Below are 22,232 nucleotides of genomic sequence, written 5' to 3' on the forward strand. Positions count from 1 at the left end.
CAAAAAGAACTGTACAGCTCAGTGGGCCTTACCTGTTAAAATAAAAATAGTTTAGTTTAAGCGTGATGCAACGCAACACTCGTGTCTCACAGCGAAATAGACCTGGGTTCAATTCCCAACTCAGGTGTCTATTCTATATGGCATTGGTACGCTCTCCCCCTGTTCTGCACGGGTTTCCTCTGGATTCTCCGGTTTCCTGCCGTAGCTAAACGCGGACAAAATGTGACCGGTATCGACGGAGCGCTGAAAAATGACATCGGACGTTCGTCAAACGTTCATTTTCACACAAAGGTCAGAGGTAAAAGGTTGCTCAGAGGTCAGCGTGCTGGGCTGGAACAAACTGAGATCCTCGGTTTTCTAAGCCAGCTTTCAGCCGTTTGTCAAATGTTCATTTTCGCTCGCAGAATTGGGGGGGGGGGGGGAGAGCTTTCTGCTGTGCCCACCACAGCCGCACGTGTGGAGGGCTGCCCCCCCACACCCACCGCCTCCACCACCCCCCCCCCCCCCCCGTCTCGTGTGCGCGCCCCGTGCCCAAAGCGCTAATCGCTCATCGTGCAAAGTGCTTCTCCCTAACGAGCATTCCCGGGGTAAGATGCAGCATCTGTAGCCCCAATCAGTCAGCGCCTTTAACGACCGCGAGGACTCAATCAGCGGAGCGGCCGCCTGCCCTCGCCACGCCGCCGCTCCAATTGGGTTAATTGCATCAACCGCGAGCGCCGACCCCTTAATGAGATGCGCGCGGGATGACCCGCGCAGCCGTGGACTCCTTGTTCTCCCGGTTGTCCGTCTGTGTCGCGTGCTCGAGGAAGCCGATCCCTACGACCGAGCCGCCATGAATGTGCCCGATAGCAGATCTCGGCAAGGCTAAGCAGGAGTTTTCGGGCCTGGTTAGCACTTGGATGGGGGTTCAACCGCCTGGGAATTGTTTTTAGTGTCACGTTGACGGGAGAGCGGTCGAATTGAAACGCAACGCCGAACGGAGCCGGTCGGCTCTCATCTGGTAGCCACACACCCGGGCCGCGAGTCACGGGCGGTCCGACCTCCTCGCGCCCGTCAAACGAAGCACCACAATCTGCCCGATCTCAGAAGCTAAGCACAGTTGAGGATGGTTGGTGCTTGTATGGGACACCGCTGGTTGTCACCGGATCGCCGGGGTTGCCTTGTGGGATGCAGATCCCAGTGCAGAGAGATCCATCGCTCTCACAACTCTGTGCCCGGCCTTCATCAACCCGCACTGACAGCGCGGTGAAGTGTGGTCAAGCAACCCCCACGACCGACACGGCATCAAGAAGCGTTCATCAAGCAGTGGATTGACCAAAGGCTTTACAAACAGATATGCGTGGACGTTTTTATTCAGGACTTTTTTGTTTACACTCAGACGAGGGTTAAGATAGGATCAGTTTAAGGGTTTGGGGTTAATGTTAGTTGCAGGGTTAACATTTAGAGATGAGTTTAGGGTTACTTTGATTGTTATTGTCAGGCTGAAGCGGAGGTGGACGGGAGATTGAGCGGAAGTGGATGGGAGATGGAGCGGAAGTGGATGGGAGATGGAGCGGAAGTGGATGGGAGATGGAGCGGAAGTGGATGGGAGATGGAGCGGAGGTGGACGGGAGATGGAGCGGAGGTGGACAGGAGATGGAGCGGAGGTGGACAGGAGATGGAGCGGAGGTGGACGGAAAATGGTGCAGAGGTGGACGGGAGATGGAGCGGAAGTGGATGGGAGATGGAGCGGAGGTGGATGGGAGATGGAGCGGAGGTGGACGGGAGATGGAGCGGAAGTTGATGGGAGATGGAGCGGAGGTGGATGGGAGATGGAGTGGAGGTGGATGGGAGATGGAGATCAAGTGGAGAGATGGGAGCTGGAGGGGAGATGTCACCCTGCCCTGTGCTCCACTCACTAAATTGGCCACAGATGTGACCCCCCCCCCCCCGCCATGCCCCTGTGCCCCGCTCTGTGCCCCCCACCATGCCCTCTACGTCCCCTCTGCCCCCACGCGCTCGCGACACCACGTGTGGTTACTCTCAGCGTCTAGGAGCGGACTCTTTCCGGCAACACAAACCCGCGCCATCATTTATTCATCCGCGGTGGCGTTTTTTTCTTTTGCTCGGAGGTGCAAGCCACACTCGTTAACGGAGAAAAGCACGGAATCAAAGATCTCCGTGTCCAAGGTGTGGACCCCATTTGTGTGACGGGGGCAGGAGGAGGAGGGAGGGATGGAGCAGTGGGTTCCATCTCCACGTGGGGGTCAGCAGCACAGCGATGTTGTCGTGGTGTCTGTTCGTGTCTCACTGAGCCACTGCTTCCTCCTTGTGTGTATCTACGTAAATGTTGAACTTCTTTCTCGCCGTACGTAGCCAACTACGCTAATTGGAGGCGCGAGGGAAGGACAACAAACGAAACACAAAAAGCAGTAAAAAAACTAGTTTTCAAACTAGACGGTTTAAAAGTGCAAAGCACAGGTGGCTTCATAATATCGGAAGAGCGTTCCAGACGGCCGCAGAAGCGCATCAGAAAAGCGCGAGATGCTCACGTGGGTCCAGACCTCATCACGGCCAATGCTGTTGATGTCACTACAACTAATCCTTTCTTCCTTCCCTCTAGTTAGATCTGTTCGCCGTTTCAAAGTTGACCCCCCCCCCCCAAACTCCGAGATATAATTACATAAAGCAGCACAACCTGGCGTGAGGTCTTTCCACTGTCACACATTTGTGAGGCTCCGTGCAGTCGTTCTTGCAATAAAGGAGCAGAATCAATGTGATTGTTTTATATTTCACACCTCCTCCAGGAACCACTCTTGGAGTCTCACCAAGCACCGCCGCGTGGCGTGATGTCCTTCTCCTCCTTGGCTGACCCCTGGGCGCCACGCCAACTCCCGTCTCGACTACGACCACCATCATCATCACCATCATCATCATCACCTCCAGCCCCACCCCCCCCCTCTTCCTAACGGTCACGAAACAGATCGCGGGGACATTTCGAGTTACTGCGGCGCCCGCTGAACGTCCCGTCGGAACGATCGGGTGCCCCTGTGAGCCTGGGGGCTGTTTGTTTGTTTTGCCCGCGGCCGCTCACACTGCACTGCTCACCGCCCGCGCTGCCGCCGTGGACGTTTCGCTCTAAGGGCCACCGACCCCTCCCCCGTGCCCCCCCCCACTTCCCCCGCCTACGCCGGGGATTGGTGAATTGTGCATGAGGCCCGGCGATATTAATTACAGCTTTCACTAATCATTCAGCAGCTCCCGGGATCGCGGCCGTGTGCATTTCAGGGCATCTTTACAAATTCATTTGTTGCTGTAATTGGAGCGTGTCGCACCGCACTGCCCTAAGGGACGCGACGTTAGGGGGTAAGGCGACAGGGGGGGGGGGGGGGCGCAGGGTGGTGGTGGTGGGGGGGGGGGGCGACCAGCGATCCAAGCTGGCAACGCGCCCGGCTCTCTCCCCCACTATCGCTCCTCTGTCTAGCCCCCCCGCCCGCATCGCCCCCCTTCAACATCAATGGGGAAAATTCACCACCCGCCTGCACTGCCCGCATCCTCAAATCCTTCCCCCAATGCCCCCCACCCCTCCACCCCACGTTACCCACAGGCACCGGGCGATGATCGCCGCACGCCGTTAACCAGATTGGCCGAGCCGGGCGCCGCACGCCTTGCGCTGTGGTGGCGAGGGGTTGGTGGATCACGTCGAGAATGACAAGCCCGCGGCTGGGAGATGGCAGTGCAGCAAGTGGGTTGAGTTTGGGAGTTTGAGTGTTGAATGTTTACCCCAGCACGATGGCGTGCTGGGGTTTCTCCTGGGTGTCCGATTTCCGCCCACGTGAAGGCAAACGCTCACTACAAGCACTGGTTCAACAATACTGACACTGGTTCAATACGATCACTGGTCCAACATTCCAATGTGGCAGGACCCTCCTGAATAGGAGGCTGTATACTCAGTCACTCCGTTTGTTTACCCATCGACTCCCTGGTAGACAAATGGGTGTCATATATTTTTTACAACGAAGAGTACGATTTTATTAAAATGGTCACCCAGGTTCCAGACCACTTTATTGACGGCAGGGGGAGCTGCAGTTTGTTTTATCCAATCAGTCCATCAGTCAGCCAACCCATCTATCATTCGTTCAGTCAATTAATCAATGGAAAACATTTACAAGAGGGAGGAAGTCAATTGAGACACAAGCACGTGCGGTAAATATCGTGCGTGCTTTACGCGTTCGGCAACAGGAATTAATTTCAGCCGGGTCTGTCCGGGTCAGTGACTCGAAAAATAAATCCACGCCCGGCACACCGCGTCCAGTATACCCCTCTCGTTATGGCTCTGGTTACTCGTCAGGTGCCTCCTGCTCGAGTCAACCAACAACCTAGACAATATTGAGTGCGACATTAAAGCCCTCCCTGGTCTCACCGCCTGATAGAGGATGTGCCGTGCCCAGTGCAGTGCAGGCAAACGGACGAGGATCCTGAATCCGTGACTCAAAGTTCCATTTTTAAAATGTACAATTTTATTGCGGGACTGTGTGTTGTCTTCGTGTGGTCTGGGACTGTTTTTGCTGTTGTTTTACTGCCTTTCCGAAAGCTTGGGAATTGATGATGCAATTAGAACGTTTATGCTTTCTTTATTCAAGGAGAGCGCCACTGTGGCTAGGAGATGTTACCTTGCTCGCCTGGTATGCAGGAGGTTCGATCCCGACCATGACACCTGTATATTTGGAGTTTGCATATTCTCCCTGTGGTCGCGTGGATTTTTATCCGGCTTTTCCCTCCACATTTAGAAACATGCATTGAGATTATTTAGATTATTTTTGTGGCTATAAATATCAAAATGATAAGTCACTTTGCTGAGATATCATTTGTGGCCATGTTGCTACTGTAAAGCGAAGTGATACCACCGTGGGCTTTTCCTGGTAACACTCTCCTACCTCTCCTCTCTCATCTCACTCTACTCCCCTCCTAACACTCTCCTACCTCTCCTCTCCCATCTCACTCTACTCCCCTCCTAACACTCTCCTACCTCTCCCCTCCCATCTCACTCTACTCTGATCCTAACACTCTCCTACCTCTCCCCTCCCATCTCACTTGACTCCCCTCCTAACACTCTCCTACCTCTCCCCTCCCATCTCACTCGACTCCCCTCCTAACACTCTCCTACCTCTCCCCTCTCATCTCACTCTACTCCGATCCTAACACTCTCCTACCTCTCCCCTCCCATCTCACTCGACTCCCCTCTTAGCACTCTCCTACCTCTCTCTCATCTCTACACCAACGTACTCTCTGCTCTAGGAACCAAGGCCCTCTTTTGAGGTTAACCTCTCAGTGGGACGTCGCAAATTATCCTCTGCTGCCCCCATCGTATAGAATCCCTTCACCCAGTCGTCCGTGCTGTCGACTCCTTGCTCCTGTGCAGATCCAGACTCAAGATCACCCCCCACCCCTTCTCCTCTGCCTCTGACTGCCTCTCTCTACGAAATAAATGTGCAAGCTGTGATTGTACATAATCTGTAAATAGATATTGCACGAGGTCTATTATCGCTGCCTCGAAACAGACGATACAACAGGCTGATGTTTCGGGTTATGGCCCTTCTTCAGAGCGGAGATAGAAGACGAAGATGGCCACACCTTTTTGTTGAACGCACTTGGTTGTCATATTAACCTTGACAGAGACAAAACAAATAATACTCTTCAACTCAGCCGCACCTTGGGAAATCTCCAGCCCAAGCCAATGTCACAGACTTCTATAATTCTCTAACAAGCATCAGCCACCTCGCTGACATTTTCCGACAACGTTTTCGCTCATTTGAAAATAACTTCCCTGGGCGATACCAGCGGTAAATTAGTCAAATCATTCCGTGGCGTTAATCTGTTCAGGTAGGGGTGGGGGGGAGCTCGTTTAGAACACACGTCTAATCTCCCTCTCTCTCTCTCTCACAAACTCACACGGGGGACGACCTGTAATAAAGTCAAGGTCAAAATAGATTGGAGAAAAGAAAGCTCGTACGCAAGACGGCCCGAGGACAGCATTTACCGGGGGGGGGGGGGGGGGGGTAGGGGGAGGGCAGCAGCAGCAGCCCGGACTCCGCGAGCTGCTGAATTAATAATGGGGCGCGTTTATGGCGGTGGTTATCCCAGCCACACCGAATCCCGCGCCTCTCCCGACAAACCCCTCTCACCCCCCCACCCCCATCGTCCCGACCCTCAAAGCTCCCGGTGGGGCTGCAGAGGCCTTTCATGTCGCTACTTTGTCCGGAGTGCAGCAAGAACAGAGGGGTGCGCAGTTCGACCGTTACGAGTGATTTTGGGTGGCGCGGCACCGATTGTGGCGCTTCAATTCGACGACCGAGATTGATAAATATTGTGCTCACGGGATTGATTATTGTGCTCACGGGATTGATTATTGTGCTCACGGGATTGATTATTGTGCTCACGGGATTGATTATTGAGCTCACGGGATTGATTATTGTGCTCACGGGATTGATTATTGAGCTCGCGGGATTGATTATTGAGCTCACGGGATTGATTATTGTGCTCACGGGATTGATTATTGAGTTCACGGGATTCATTATTGTGCTCACGGGATTGATTACTGAGCTCGCGGGATTAATTATTGAGCTCACGGGATTGATTATTGAGCTCACGGGATTGATTATTGAGCTCACGGGATTGATTATTGAGCTCACAGGATTGATTATTGAGCTCACGGGGTTGATTATTGTGCTCACGGGATTGATTATTGAGCTCACGGGATTGATTATTGAGCTCACGGGATTGATCATTGAGCTCACGGGATTGATTATTGAGCTCACGGGATTGATTATTGTGCTCACGGGATTGAATATTGAGCTCACGGGATTGAATATTGAGCTCACGAGATTGATTATTGAGCTCACGGGATTGATTATTGAGCTCGCGGGATTGATTATTGAGCTCGCGGGATTGATTATTGAGCTCGCGGCATTGATTATTGAGCTCGCGGGAAGCGTCGGGACTGTGCGTGGGAAACAATCGCTGAAGTATTGACGCCGTTTCTCAGCTGAGCGTCCCTTTGTTACCGCTATTCTTAAAAACTCCCAAACACGAATCAGATCGCAACTGTCGTGTTGGGGTGATTGGGTGTTGGGGGTTCACACCCCTAATCGGCACCCAGGACAGGCGTGGGATGATATAGCGACTTGGATGTAACTCAAGCCTCCTCCCCCCCCAACACTTTCTGAGAAGTGGCGCCCAGCCCAAGCCACGTTGCGTCCTCTCAATTAACATCGCGTGCGCACCTCCCCATGGCGCTACATTATGGACCGCACGACTCAAGAACGTGGACCCGACTCGAGCAGTCGCTCTGCCCGTGACGTCAGTGCAAGGCCCGCGGGCCGCTGACGACCCCAAACCCCCCCCCCCCCCATCATAGTCGTCGTGCTGCTGTCAAACACAAACAATGGTTTCACAAATGGCGTGGCGACACTCACACTGACGATGTCGTAGTATCGGTGAAAGTGGCCTCCCCTACCTCCCCCTTCCCCCCCTATGAAAATTATCGAAGGCCACCGGGCTACACGGACTCGGGGGGGGGGGACCTTCATTCGATGCCCCCCCCCCCACCCCTCCCCCACCTCACACTCAGCCCCCCTCGTCAGCAGGAGAAAATAAAAAGCGAAATAATAATGCCAGAGAAGAGGTAAAATAAACATCGGGCTGTTTTCTCTCTTCCTCTCGATCTCTCCCATCAGAAAGACCAAACGTAACGTGTGAATAATGTTCGATCTGGATTTGAAGCTTTCGTGACTGCAGAAATCCATAGTCTTTGGTTCTTTCGGTAAAGTCACGTAGTAGGTAGAAACAATAAAATTAAATAGAACAAATCACGACATTTCGATCGCAACACAAGCGATCCTCATTGCTGTGTAGGTGTTCCAATTGATGAGGGTCGCTTGTGTTGCGATCGAAACGTCGTGATTTATTTTTATTTCATTTCTACCTACGTGACTTTACCGAAAGAACCAAAAAGTATGAATGATGTTCGTGAGAGTTGTGCGCAACATTTATTTTTGGAAGGTTAAACAACAGCAAAAACAAAACGACGCTTAAATTTTGATTTAAAGCTTTCGTGACTGCAGTGATTCATATTCTGGGTTCTTTCGGTAAAGTCACCACGTAGAAGGGAAACAATAAAATAATGAAATATATATATAAAACAATAAAATTCTCACGATGTTTCGACTGTTACACAAACAGTCATCACCAGTCACCTGATGTCATCATCAGTCACCTGATGTCACCTGATGATGACTGTCTGTGTTACAGTCGAAACGTCGTGAGAATTTTATTGTTTTATATATATTTTATTATTTTATTGTTTCCCTTCAACGTGGTGACTTTACCGAAAGAACCAACAAATCGACGCTTCTCGACCGCGCCTTTGGAGCACCAAGACGTTGACTCGGGCGGAGGGCAGCCGACCGTAGCGAGCCCTGACGCCGACACAATCCTGGCGGGGATGGGGTGGTGGTGGTGGTGGTGGCGGGGGCCGACGTGCCACGAACGTTCGTTCCGTGAACTCCACGCGATTTGCATTTACATGGGGACGGAGCGCGCCGCTGCCTAGGGGGCGTGGGGGGGGGCATCGGGCAATCGACCCCCCCCCCCCTTCAACCACCGCCCGCAACACCCCCTGGAGACCCCCCACAATTGCGATTGTATTGACATCTACCGGCGAGAGAAAAATACTGCGATTAATTTTAATACTATTAATTTAGGACTCTATTTTCGTTTTTAAGTGCGAGCGCGCCCCCCTCCCCCCCACCCACCGCTGCGCCCAGCAGCCCCTCCCCCGCTTGCCACTGTGAGGTTTGGTGCCCCGGCCCCTGCGCTACATCCACGGCGCCGCGCGTGAAGCGAGGAGCGACGTCGGTCACGGCGCGCGTGACGCGAGGAGCGACGTCCGGTCACGGCGCTTCGATCGCTCCTCCGCCATCGCCTCTCGGGCGCGCGGAGTCGCTCCGCGCGCGCTCCTTCCGTTCGCCTCCGCCGTGCGCAACGGGGTTCACGTGAGAGTCCTGCGGCCACCAGAGGCGCTGCGTTCGTCGAACTTATTTCGCGCCGCACGTAGCCAACCGTGCGCATCGGAGGTGCGGGGGGGGAGGGGAAAAACGAACGAAACAGCAACGATGCGTTGACAGTGTTTGCGTAACAATACGGTAACGCATTGTGTGATTTAATAATGTATAATATTGACTCAAAATCGTGACCCCCCTAAACCGTGACGAAATATCGAATCGCTGGGGCGGTGCACCATTTCGATATTTCTCAGCCCTTTTGTCAATTGAACTGCTGGATGATGGCATTGGCGCACTGTGTGGCTTAAGAGGGTTGCTTGACGATCACACTTTTCACCGCGCGCGGTCAGCGACGGGTTCAGATATTACTCGGCACTGACGGAGCGTGGCGTGCGAGTCACTGCGCCACCACTCCACCCATCACCCTCTCTCCACGTTCGCTTGCCCCCACGAACCGATGCACGGTTTCGCCCCGAGTAATCAAAATGCGAACTGTCCGCACAGCGAGTGGTGGAATGACAGCTTCTTCCTCCTCTTTACGTTGTTTTTTTTTGTTATTTAAAAAAATATATAACCCCCCCCTACCCCCTCCAGAAGTTGCACTTCTGACGCAATCGCCAAACCAGCGGGCTTCCGAGGCTGTCACCCGGCATCGTTTCGCACCCCGGCGGCACGCGCTGTACGCGCGGCGTCTCCGCGGGGGGCAGTCGCTTCCCGCTCAAGCGAGATCGGCGCCGGTGACATTCGGCCCCCTTCCTGTCCGCCGCGCCCCTCATCTCGCGAGACGACAACAGCAGCTGCGCCGAGTCGCTTTCCCTTTCCCCGCACCCCCCCACACCAACCCCCCCCCCCCCCCCCTCGTGAGATCCCCACACACCCCGCACCCCCTCCACGGCGCCTCTCAACCCGCTCCGGGCAGATCGCGCAGGGCCCGACTCACACGGATCCCACCCCGGCCCAGCCCGGCCACGCTATCACTTGTCACAGACTTGCCCCCGTCATAGGAATGTGGATTTGTTTTTATATACCACTGGCTCAGGGCCGTGGAATGGGGGAGCAGTAACAGCCCCAATGCTCATTGAGCAGGAAGCCACTAATTACTTTGACTGTGTGGAGTTGGTGATTGCCTGTGGAAGTTTAGTCGTTTAGTCGAGCCTCAGCTTGGTCATCATCTTAGCCTGGTCGACTCAAGCAGTCACGCGTTGCCCATTCTTCTTGATTAAATGCACATGTGAGGGGCGAGCAAAATTGGACGAACGGGGATCGTTGCTGTGGGTAATGGCCTGTAAAACGGTGCGACTGAGATATCGGTTGGATTATTCAGATGGAGATTTAACGCAGGGGAAATTGGGTTACCGAGATATGTAATGGGATATACTGAGATAGCTGAGGTTAATGATCTATCTGATGCGTTAATGAGATATCTGATGGGTCGATGAGATAGCGGAGAAGGTTAACTATCTATCTCATGAGTTAATGAGGTATCTGATGAGATAGCAAGTGAGCCGATGGGTTACCGAGACAGCTGACGAGTTAAGGGAGATATCTTCGGGGCCAATAGGGGAGCTGACAGTGAATGGGGGTGGGGGGGGGGTGACAGGGAGCGCTGATGGGTTAATCAATTACCAACGGCTCTTTGTGGTGAGCGGCGTCCTGGCCAGGTAACACGATGGAGGCCTCGGACACAAAAGTACTTACAGCTGAGAGCCTCCGATCGATAGCGCGCCACGCTGGGAGCGAGCGGTGGCGGCCACACTCGGGACACGAACACGAGCGACCTCCCCCCCCCCCCCCCCGATCCACCCAGCCCCCTCACCGCCCTCCCTCCTCCTCCGGGGACAGCCCCTAAACGCAGCCATCATCATCATCACTCAGTCTTCCCATTCATTAGCGGGGCCGCGCGGTGCAGCCAACATGGCACAGTACTGGCGGGGCCCGGTTTGTGCGCCACGTGCGCACTGTCCTGAATTAGCATAGGCATCGTTGTCGTCGTCAACAGACATTTCCTATCCACCGCTGGATGAAGACTTCCCGACGCCGTCGCCATTCACGGTTCAGTGGCGCTGCCATCCATCTCACGCCTGCGCAAGCATCACATCATATCGCTCCCTCTTCTTCGGCTGCCATTCCATCACCAGTCTGGTCCGTCGGCCACTGCTCCGCCCAGTGATGTGTCCATTATTTAAACCTACTTGTCAATATCACGGGTCTGGTTGGTGTTTGTCCCTTGCTATTTGCATAGAAGTACAATTGATTTACAATGCCCCTGTCCATCCGCTAGTGAATGAAAGCTTCCCCACAGCGTATTTGTCATGATGATTGTTTGACCATATATCGCTGCACTGGGGGTGGATGTGAGACCAGCATCAAATCCGACCACTCTTTTCTCCCCGGCGCTGATGTTCAGACAATGCATTGCATGCTACTCATTTAAGGCTGAGTTGACCTGTGGGAGGCCTGGAACCGAGACATTCATGACTGATGATAGTCGTAGCCAGGAATCTTACCGAGGTCTCGGGGCCTCATAGCTCACGGCAGCAGCCCCTTACGCCACCGCTCCCCAACATCACAACACAAGACAAAGATCTCCCCGCTCCCATGTAGCCTCGACAGATTGTTGGGGCAAGTGCCGTTCGCGAGAAACACGCGCGCGCACACACACACGCGCACGTGTGCTTGGCGTGATAAGGCATCGCTCATCCGCGCGTGCGCCCGGCCGACACCGGCTGAGCCGCATTCAGGTTTTGTGTCGATTGCAAATGCCAGCGCAGCGAGGGCTCGCCAACGGATATGGCGAGGGAGGGGGCTGCCCGTTTCTACAGCAACTGGAAGGAGGAGTTCAGCGCGGTTGCACCACCGCAGCGGTTGGTGGCGGTTGGTGGCACCACCGCAGCGGTTGGTGGCGGTTGGTGGCACCGCCGCTGCGGTTGGTGGCACCACCTCTGCGGTTGGTGGCGGTTGGTGGCACCACCGCTGCGGTTCGTGGCAGTTGGTGGCACCGCCGCTGCGGTTGGTGGCGGTTGGTGGCACCGCCGCTGTGGTTGGATCACAAAAGCGACGACGCGCCGGACAGAGGACACGGGCGACGCGAGGCGGGCCCGAGTCTGAGCGGCCTTGGCTCTGCCCGCGTGTGCGGCGGCAAAGTCGGTGACGATGTTCCGCTAACGAGGCCGCGCGTGCACCCCGTGGTTGGGGGGCGGCGACGCGAACGAACAATTACGAGTGAATTTGACGCGTAGTAGTAGGCTTTCGTGACCAATATCATCCACAAGAGGTTTTTTTTGTTGTTGCTTATATCGCGTAAATATAAATGTGTCATTAAACCCGCCACCACATATATTAAGAATTATGAGTGAGGCGGAGAAGACGCGAGGAGCGCAGAGGCGATCGGGGGGCTGACGGAGTGTGAAGGGCAAACGGTGCTGCAATCGACCCAAGGCGACTGGCGCACACGGCGAGGCTGATCCGCCGGGTCGCGGAGCAGCTTACGCGACCTGGTATAATTGTAAATATCGTGACCGAGACAGCGAGTGCGATGTCGCTCGCTCCCAAGGTCAGGAGGTCACCGCGGCCAATGCTGGTGAATGTGGGTGCCACCACAGCCCACCGCCCGAGTCTCTCCCTCGTTTGCTCGATCCTGAAGCTGTTCTGGCCGTACGATCTCATCATCCCATTGTTACGTAGTTGACACATCCTTCAACGGCCGCTGTTAAAGCCTCACCACCACTTGGTTTTAAGTTTTCCCCCAGGGTAACAGACTCTGGATGCCTGTAGGAGAGCCGTCCCGAGGGTGCACGGCGAATCGGGGGCCCCGCGCTTTGGGGGGGGGGCGCTTCGACGTCGCAGTGTCAGATGTAACACGGGTTTAGTTAGCAGGCGTCGGGAGGGCCCACAGTGGGATTAGCCCCAGGCCCCGCGCCCCTCCACCCCCCCCCCCCCCCCCCCGTGGACGGCCCTGCCGCCACACTACAACATCCCAACTCCCAAGTTGCTTTTCCCATCGTGCCCAGAATTCCCGCACGTGCGCCCGTATTATTTCGTAGCCTCGAAGCCTCTTTTGTGCATCGCTTCGGTAAAGACGCGGCCTCTCTCACCCACTCCCCACGGCGGTTCGCGGACTGCACCGTGAACCCGGCGAGCGTCGTCGGTGAGGAGTGATTTGTGCCCCGGTGCTGCGTCTCTGCCTTCACCGATGCGCACTGCCCAACGTGGCCAAGTATGGGTCACTCATCCCTTATGACCCCCCCCCCCCCGCATGACCGTCCTATCACGATGTGTGGGGGAGTGGGGGGGGGGCCTTCGTCCGCACACACCGCACGGTTAAGCAAATTGCACCTCTCACCCCGCAGCCGCAGTGTTACATAAACGTCGCGCACACGATGATCCGGTCCCGCGGGGTATTGTAATGAAAACGGCTGCAGCAGACGGAGTGAGACGAACAGCGTTCATCTTACACAGATGCCCGGGTGGGGTTGGGCCGGGGGACGGGGGCGACACGGCGGGGGGGGGGGGGGGGGCACGAGGGGTGACCTTTGCCCCCCGACAACCCACGCTGGGGTGCACGACACGTGGGTGACGCTGCGGGGAAAGATACAAAAAGCCCCCCGCGCTCGACCTCGCATCGCCAGCTCGCGTTGCTGCACAGCGCTGTGGTGGCTAATGGGAATTTATGTGATATCGTAACAGTAATAATGCAGTGACATATAATATATATACGCACACGCGATGCCGCTATGGTGTAATGGTTAGCACACTCGACTTGGTAATCCAGAGGTCGTTGGTTCGGTCTGCTTCCTCCCCAACCCCCACCACGTGTTGCGGGGGAAAGTGTGGGTGCTTCCACGTCTTCCGGGACGTCTGACCGGCATGGAAGAGTAGACCAAATACCACCTAGAGGGTTCTCTATGCCACGCCACGGCACTTCTATATGAATGCAAGTAGGGGATAGGAGAGTGCGTTAACGAAGAGCGGTACAACAATAACATCACAATTACTGTGCCCAATTGGAATTTCTCTGCGTGCTGCTTCCAAGAAGCCCAATCACAGCACAGGGAGCTCCGAATACGTGCCTCTTTTCTGGTGACATCCACTGTACAGGACTCATATCTCGCTCAATCGCACCCTCCCACTCGCACTCCCCTCCTGCTGCTGCCCTGCGCCGGTTGTAGCATCTCCATAGCTCCCCTAATCTATGAATCTCATCTCCGTGCGGGTTTATGGCTCTATTTCTGAATCTATTTGTCTTGATGTGGGCCTGTGGGTTCCTTTGTGAGTCTATGGGTCTCGGTGTGAGCCTGTGTGTCTGTGTGTGTGTGAAACTGTAGGTCTAAGTGTGAGCATGTGGGTCTCTGTGTGTGAAATTATGGGTCTGAGTGTGAACATGTGGGTCTGTGTGTGGGTAAAACTATGGTTTTCTGTGTGTGAAACTATGAGTCTGAGTGTGAGCCTGTGGGTCTGTGTGTCTGTGTGTGTGAAACTGTGGGTCTGCGTGTAAATGTGGATCTTTGTGTGTAAAACTATGGGTCTGCGTGTGAACATGTGGATATGTGTGTGTGTAAAACTATGGTTTTGTGTGTGTGAAACTATAGGTCTGTGTGTGTGAAACTATGGGTCTGAGTGTGAACATGTGGATGTGTGTGTGTAAAACTATGGGTCTGCGTGTGAACATGTGGGTCTCTGCGTGAGCCCGTGGGTCTCTGCGTGAGCCCGTGGGTGGTTTCTAATTTCTACAACCCTGCTCATTGCATCTTTTTTGGAATTTCTCTTCATAAATTCAATTTGGGGACAAGACACTCCGTTAATGAATAGCCACTTTGCTGTAATACAATAACAATATAACTATTATTGTGCCCGATTAGAATATCCGTAACCTACGCGAATACATAAACGCAATATGGGGTACGAGGCTGCGATAATAAAGAGCGGCTCTCCAGTGCGTGGGAGGAATATAAGTTATAATGAGATCCTTGAATAATCTCAGCTGGGACACTGGCTCATTACTCGCGAGGTTGCCAGCTACTTTGATTGCGCGAGGGCAGAGAAACGCGCCCGTGACGTTCCAGCGACGTTCCACACAACCTACGCAACAGCTGCATCGTCAGCTCGCGACTCGTCACCACTTGGCTGGGATCAGGTTCAATCCCCCAGTCAATGCCCCTTCGGACTTCCGCTCGCTCTTAACTCGTGGGGGCGCCTCGGTGGCGAGATGTTATCTCCCTCGCCTGTTATGCAGGAGGTCGTGCGTTCGATCCCGACCCTGACGCCTGCGGTATAGTTGGGAGTTTGCGTGTCTCTCTCGCCGTGGTTGCGTGGACTTTTCTCCGGTTCCTCCAGTTTTTTTCCCCCTCCGCATTTAGAAGCAGGGCATTTTAACTATTTTGTCTGCTATACATTTCCACGCGATGATAAGCCACGTCGTTGAGCTGCTATTATTTGTGATAGCCAGGTCGCTTCTGAAAAAAACAATTTCTGCATAGCTCAGTGGGTTTTACCTGGTAAAATAAAACACGGTTTGATCGTTTTTTAGTCTAGTTTTATTCCTCCTTAATGTGCCGCTTGTTTCTTAGGGGAGGCTACGAGAGCGGCCACTCTGGCTTTCCTTCGCAATCACGCCAGGCCTGGCTCCAGCTCCTCTCGGTCGGGGTCACGGTGGGTGGTGGGTGGGTGGGGGGGGGGGGTGGCAGTGGACCTGTCGTGTGTGTGGGGCCCCTCTACCAGCAGTGCAGGACCCACTTCGGCACCCCCCCCCCCCATCTCCTCGCTTCCCCGAGCGCCGGGCCCCATTAAAGTGGCGGCTCCTTTCCTCGCACGACAGCGCCGTCGCCTCGTCGCAAGTTGCCCAATTATGAAGTCGATTTTACCATTACAGTGGCCTCGTTATGTTTCAAGTTCTAAGCAACTCAATCTAGCGGCATTGGATGGTCACTTGTATTGTATTCAAATTAGAAGGGTTGTTTTTTTTTGTTCAGGTTTCGGGTGACTTCATCAATATAGTTTGTACAAATGTTGGAACTTCTTTTACGCCGTATGTAGCCAACCGTGCTCATCGGAGGTTTCGAATGTCGGGTTTTAGACATACCTAGTTTAGATTTAAGCAAGGCCCCGTGAATCTCCCTGAGTTGCTGTAACACGCAGACGCTTTTGTAAGTTGAAGCTGCCCTCGTGTGGTGCAAGGGTCTGCGTCAAGAGTTGAGAGGAAATGCAGCAATTCGGGTTTATTGCGTAACAAGCGGATAATGCGCGTTTGTTCGCCTGGTGACCTCGATCCTGCTTGTTGTGCAATATTCCTGAAGGGCCCTGCTGCCCACGTTCCCTGCAATAATCGATGCTTTTGTTGTTGTGTTGTTGCTACTGCTGCTGCTGCTCACACACCACGGATCTTCCGTTATTAAATAGCTACACGGGACCATAATCCGTGTAGTGAATCAAATCAACTTCAACTCCTCCGAGTCCTCCTCCCGGAGCGCTCCTCCGAGTCGAATGAGTCATTATTTGAAGGCTTATAGCTTATGATATCCCTGTCGAAACTTTACTTTAAGACAACCGCACATTCCACCCGATAATAATCCGGTTTATTATCCAGCACGCAATTGTCTATCCGCTGGATCAGTCACGATGGCTTGGCGCGAGACGCGTGGCCCTTTAAAAACAAAAAATCGCAGTCGCGAGAGGCGCGTGCCGTTGGGGAGGGGAGCCTTCGAAATACGATTACAGCAGTGGTGTATAAACTGGTGAGCGGTGGTGGCGGTGAGGGTCAGGCGAGTGGCGATTGTCTGACGAGGCTCAGGCGGGCGTCACGTGAGTGCCAAGTCATCCCCGTCCGTAGGACGCGCTGCCCACAAGTACAGTCCGGTAATCACCAGGACCCCTTCTCATCGTCGCGGTTTCGGTTCGGGACAGTCGAGACAGTCCTGGGTGGCGCGGTGCTGCGAGGACGCCGTCGTTGTTTGTTTGTTGTTGTTCATCGTGCGAGCAGACGGCGCCGTGTCCTCAATGCCGTCCGCTACTCTTCTTGGGCAGCACCCCCCGGGCGCACAGCTCTCGCGTGTCCCAGCGGGGGTCTCAGCAGGGGCACCGTTGACCAGAACGAGAAGATTTACACTGCAGGAGGAAGCCGATGAGCTATAAAGCTCTTTGCAACAGATGTCCAGTCAGAACGTTTCAACAACAAACAATACAGAAAGACGATAGGGGCGCAAAGTATAGGAGAGGTGAACATATCGCTTAAAAATATATACAAATATTTTTTTTCTTGCCAGGTAAAGCTCACTGAACTATTTTTCAGTATTGGGGTCACGCCGCGCTCCGTGAGCCCCCCCCCGCACCCCGCCAATTCACGAGTCAACGCCTTCCCCTTGCGGGCGACTGCCTAAGAGACACGGCAGCTGTGGGTCGGGGCGATGGAAATTAAAGTACAGAGCGCTTTAGAGATTTACCCAATTTTACGGAACGCGCTTTCATGTGCGCGTGCAACGGAATGGGCGATGCTCTCACAGGAAAGCAGAAAATTGTATTCGGAAAATGAAATCGAGAGGTGCACGCTCGGAACAAATGGATTGGAAATTTATTTTTTGAATAAAAAGTAAAGTGGCCGCGGTGCAGGACGCGTCGCTAGGACGAATGCTGGTCGGTGCTGGAGACTTAACGATGGAGCGGTACCTCAGGGAGGGAGCGCGCCCAAGAGGACGTCGAGCGTGGAGGTGGCGAGATGGAATCGGCTCGTGCGCAGTTGCCATGTGGACCGTCACATCGCTAGACCATGCTTGGATCACGACTGATGATCGCGACTGATGACGATGATGATGACGAATCATTGATTCGCCCAGGCTGCAAATGACACGAAATTTCCGTACGCATAGCCCGTCCCTCGGGTACACGGCGAATCGGAGCGACCGTCCCGGGTCCCGCACTTTGGGGGGGCTCCGCGCTTCGCCGTCACGGCGTCAGATGTAATAATACTCCCAGTTTAGTTTTAAGACGTTGGGGGGGGAGGGGGTGGGAGGCCCACCCGGTGTGGATAGCCCCAGGCCCCGCACCCCCCCCCCCCCATGGACGGCCCTGCCGGCACGACCTACGGCCCAGCAACTGCGGCCGTGCACGCGGCCCCACGCTGGGGGACGCTGACAGCAGCGATCTCGTTTCGGCCGACGCGCACCTCCGACGTGCGTCCACTTCCCCTGCGGAATTCTCTGACAACTCCTCCCGTTCCACTCGAGCGACTTCCACCCTTCTTTACCCACGCAGCTTCCACCATCACCACCAACGGACCCCCCCGCCGCCCCCCCCCCGCAACCTCCCATCTCCCTTTCCCCCCACCCCTGCCCCCGCTGTCAGCTGACACTCACATCCACCTTTGAAGTGATGGCTATTTTTATTTTCTCGCGCCTCGGCACGGCCGTCGAAGCCGAGGGATGTGGCGGCCTCGGGTGAGACGCGCCGAGCGTTGCGCGTGGATCCGGGGTTTTTGCCGCTCGTGCGTAAAGTGGATTCTCAGATTCTCCAGCGGAGCGAGGGTGACGTCTCCTCGGCGGCGCGGTCATCAATTACCGGGGTGTTTGTTGCTCGCTGCAACGTTCATCTTAAGCCGGCTCTGAGCATTTAATAAAAATCAAATCCGCTCGGGTCGGTGATGCGGCCTGGCGGCATTTGCCGCTTGTTGTTGCGGAGGTTCGCGGTTCGAATCCAGTCGCCACCCCGATTAATGCTGTGGGAATATTCGTCGTAAAAAAACTAAATACTCCACGCTGTCTGCTTCTCGGCGGACGTTAAGGATCCTGCGACGCTATTCGCACGAGTAGGCCGTCGCGTGCTGGCGGCGAAAATGGCTCGCACCCAATTGGGATTACGCAGAGCAGCAGCAGGAGCAGCAAAAATCCCCCCTACTGGCACGCGAATGTGCCGATTTCAGGCCAGGTGCCGAGTCACCTTGTGCCGCACAGAGACAGCTGCCACTGGGGGGGGGGGTGCCCTTTCAAATGCGTTGAGATGAGATGTGGTGTAAAGGGCTCTGAGACACCACCCCCACCCCCGCCCCCCCCCCGCGAACATGAGGGCGTCACATAAAACACAAGCCAGCATCGAAAACGTGCATCACCTCCGTCAGGGTATGTCGACGAACACACAGAGAGGCGCCCGACCTGGGACTCGAACCCGGGCCCGTCTTGCTGTGAGCCACGAGCATTAACCACGGTGCTGCCACCCGGCCGCCCACTAATGTATGAACGTGGCTCAAAGTGAGATGTGCGATGGCGTTTGTAAACTTAAGAGGTTCTCTCACAATTCGGAGGCGCGCAAGGTTTCCCCAGCAGCCCAGCCCGCGATTATTCAGAGATGCAAATCGATTCACGAGTCGATTATTTGTTCAACATCGCGCCCCATTGAACCAATTGCATACGTTACGCACACAAATCGAAAACGTCTTCGACTCTTAACGCGTACCATTCGACGTGTGTATTGCGGGCACGAGAATCGGATATAATCGACGAGTGGATGCATCGTCCCACACATCATACCCAGTGAGTCATATCAGCCGGAACAGTCGGGGGATCGCTGTTCTGGGAATTGATTTGGTTCTCCACATATCGCAGTCCTCATGATACTTTACAAATCTGCTCCTGGGACCTCAGGACAAAATAATGTAAGACCATTATTGACAGGCGTATAGCTTGCAATCTAGTGGTAGTGCCTTACACCGTCAATCCCTATCCAGCCTCGCGGCGTCCCGGAGAAGCCTCGAGTGAGACGTGAAGCCGTGTGGATGGCGCCATCGACAGCGGCCGCACGCAAGAACGCGGCGCCACGGGCAACATCGCCAGTCTGGGGTGGTTCGGGTCACCGTGCCATCGCCACCGCGCGGGCACACACGGCGCACGAAGCGTCACTCGACCAGAAGGCAAGGGCAGCAGCTTTGTGTTTTCTGGCTCGACGGCCGGGGCGAGGGCACGCGGTAGCCCCCGGTCACCTCGCGGTCGTCGGCGCGTGAATCGCGGTGGCGGGGAAGCAACGACGACGACGACGACAAACTGATCGGCATCCGGCACGTTGGTTCCCTCCCGGCTCCTCGAGCATCTCCTGCGCGGACGCAAGCAACTCGGCTGCAGCAGCAGCAGGAGCAGCAGCAGGAGCAGCAGCAGCAGTAGGAGCAGCAGCAGCAGCAGGAGCAGCAGCAGTAGCAGCAGCAATAGCAGCAGCAGCAGCAGCAGGAGCAGCAGCAGGAGCAGGAGCAGCAGCAGCAGGAGCAGCAGCAGTAGGAGCAGCAGCAGCGGGAGCAGCAGCAGGAGCAGCAGGAGCAACCGTCGTTGCCGCCGCCGCTGCTGGCGCCGCTTGCGACCCCATGGACGTGGCACCGAGCGGGGGAAGCTCATGGCTAATTTATCGGGGAGAACGTTTAATATTGCATGGCTGCGCGCTTGCGTGCGAGGCTGGCTCGCCGGCTGATGGGTAATGAGACGGGACTGTCTAATGAGTTCCTGTAGCCCACATCTGCCGGAGCGTCCGCGTGTGTCTAGAGGGGAGCGCAACGCGCGACTCTGCAGCAGCCCCGCTCGCCCGCGCGGTGTCTCCACGCACGGGGAGACTTCTGACGGGGAGATGATGGAGGAGGTGGCCCTCACTTCCTGGCAACCTCCACCTCTTGGCAACCTCCATCGCTCGGCAACCTTCATCTCGCTCGACCTCCAGTCACGTACCCGTGTGCTTCCCAGCAATTTCCACCTCTCATCAACCGCAAATTAACTTCCATCACCCATCAACCTCCTATCCCACCTTCACCTACCGGCAAAACTGCCACCCCTCCCATCACCCATCTGACCTCCGATCGACCGTCAGCACTCATCCACCTTCACCACGCTCATCAACCTCCACGGCACAGGCGAGCATCAGACATTCCGTCTCCGCCCGCCCATCGCGACGCCTCTTGGGAATCTCTGGCCCCCTCCCTGTGTTCACCAAGCCGAGCGGCCTTTTGCTGAGGATTTTCAACGCGCGAGGGGCGAGCGCGCGTCCACCCGAGCCACGGCACCTCCACCCCTCTCACCTCCTCCTTTCACTCCGCACAGCGGCAGCTACGAGGAGCAGGAGGAGGAATGCCGCAGCTCGCCCCCCTTCAGCGATGTTGTACATCGTCGCGGTTCCACATGGCGATTCAATATCAAACATTTGTTTTCCTTAGAGATATTTCCCTTCCCCCCCCCCCCCCCCACCGGCCGTTTACATCGTTCATCGATTGTTTGGCCTCGTTCCTATAGCTCTGTTCGCTCCGTTGTCCTGAATGTAACGTTCGCTTATCGAACGCGTTTTAGTCGTCGTGCGTAATCGATTCTCACCCCCCCCCCAGATTATTCGACGTGTGTCTCGTGAGCTTAAGAATCGATTTTAAGCGATTCGTCGTTACGCAGGGCTTGTGGAACGCCGCCAGGCTCGGCTTCAGTCGCGATGATGAGAGCAAGGCACTTCCACTGGAGCACAAGCTACGGGGCCGTCCATAAATGACGTCACGCGATTTTTGACGATTTTTGACCCCCCCCCTCCTCGTCACACGGCGTCACAAGAAGTTAGACTCCCCTCAAATATGACGTCACAAAGCTCTGCCCCCCCCCTCCCCCAAAACCATATTTCCATTTTGAAAATAAAACATGCTTCAAATCGCTTTAAACTATTGTCATTGTAGTGCGTATTTAATGTGGCGCTGCACTCTGATGTTGTAGGAGAAAATATTTATTTAAAAAAGTATACTAAATCAAGTATAACGTGTTGTCTATATTTATTTAAAGTTGCGTATTTTTACGTGATGTCACATTTCTCAACCCCCCCCTCGTCACACATCGTCACAAATGTCTGACCACCCCTAGGTGCGTGACGTCATTTATGGACGGCCCCCACGCCTATCCACAACAACGCGATATTATTGCTCCGTATAGTTCTCTATGACCCTATGCGCAGGTTCGACATATACTGTACACACAGGAGGACAAGCTCAGGTGAGGTGGATGTGGCGTGGCGGAAAAATACTTTGTGGAAAAATACTTTGTGGAGAACGGCGTCCCGTACTCTTCCTACTGAAGCTAAGCGCCGTCGTTCGGCGCCTTCGTTACGATGAACGGGGAGGTGGGGGGGGGAGACCCCCGATCGCGGACGCAGAGTTTCGTGCCGAGGTGTCCTGGCTACTCCTAGCACGCTCGATTTCCCAGCGGG

At 55.0% G+C, this 22,232-nt stretch overlaps 1 protein-coding gene across 3 annotated transcripts in view; it reads right to left on the reverse strand.

The window, feature by feature from the left end:
• Positions 1-22,232, reverse strand: part of LOC116943285 (sodium/calcium exchanger 3-like) — a 74,728-nt gene that overhangs the window by 32,211 nt on the left and 20,285 nt on the right. The gene's annotated exons all lie outside the window — the stretch shown is intronic.

Source organism: Petromyzon marinus, chromosome 17, assembly GCF_048934315.1.
Source record: "Petromyzon marinus isolate PM22_M1 ecotype Great Lakes invasive population chromosome 17, UKy_Petmar_22M1.pri1.0, whole genome shotgun sequence".
NCBI lineage: Eukaryota > Metazoa > Chordata > Hyperoartia > Petromyzontiformes > Petromyzontidae > Petromyzon > Petromyzon marinus.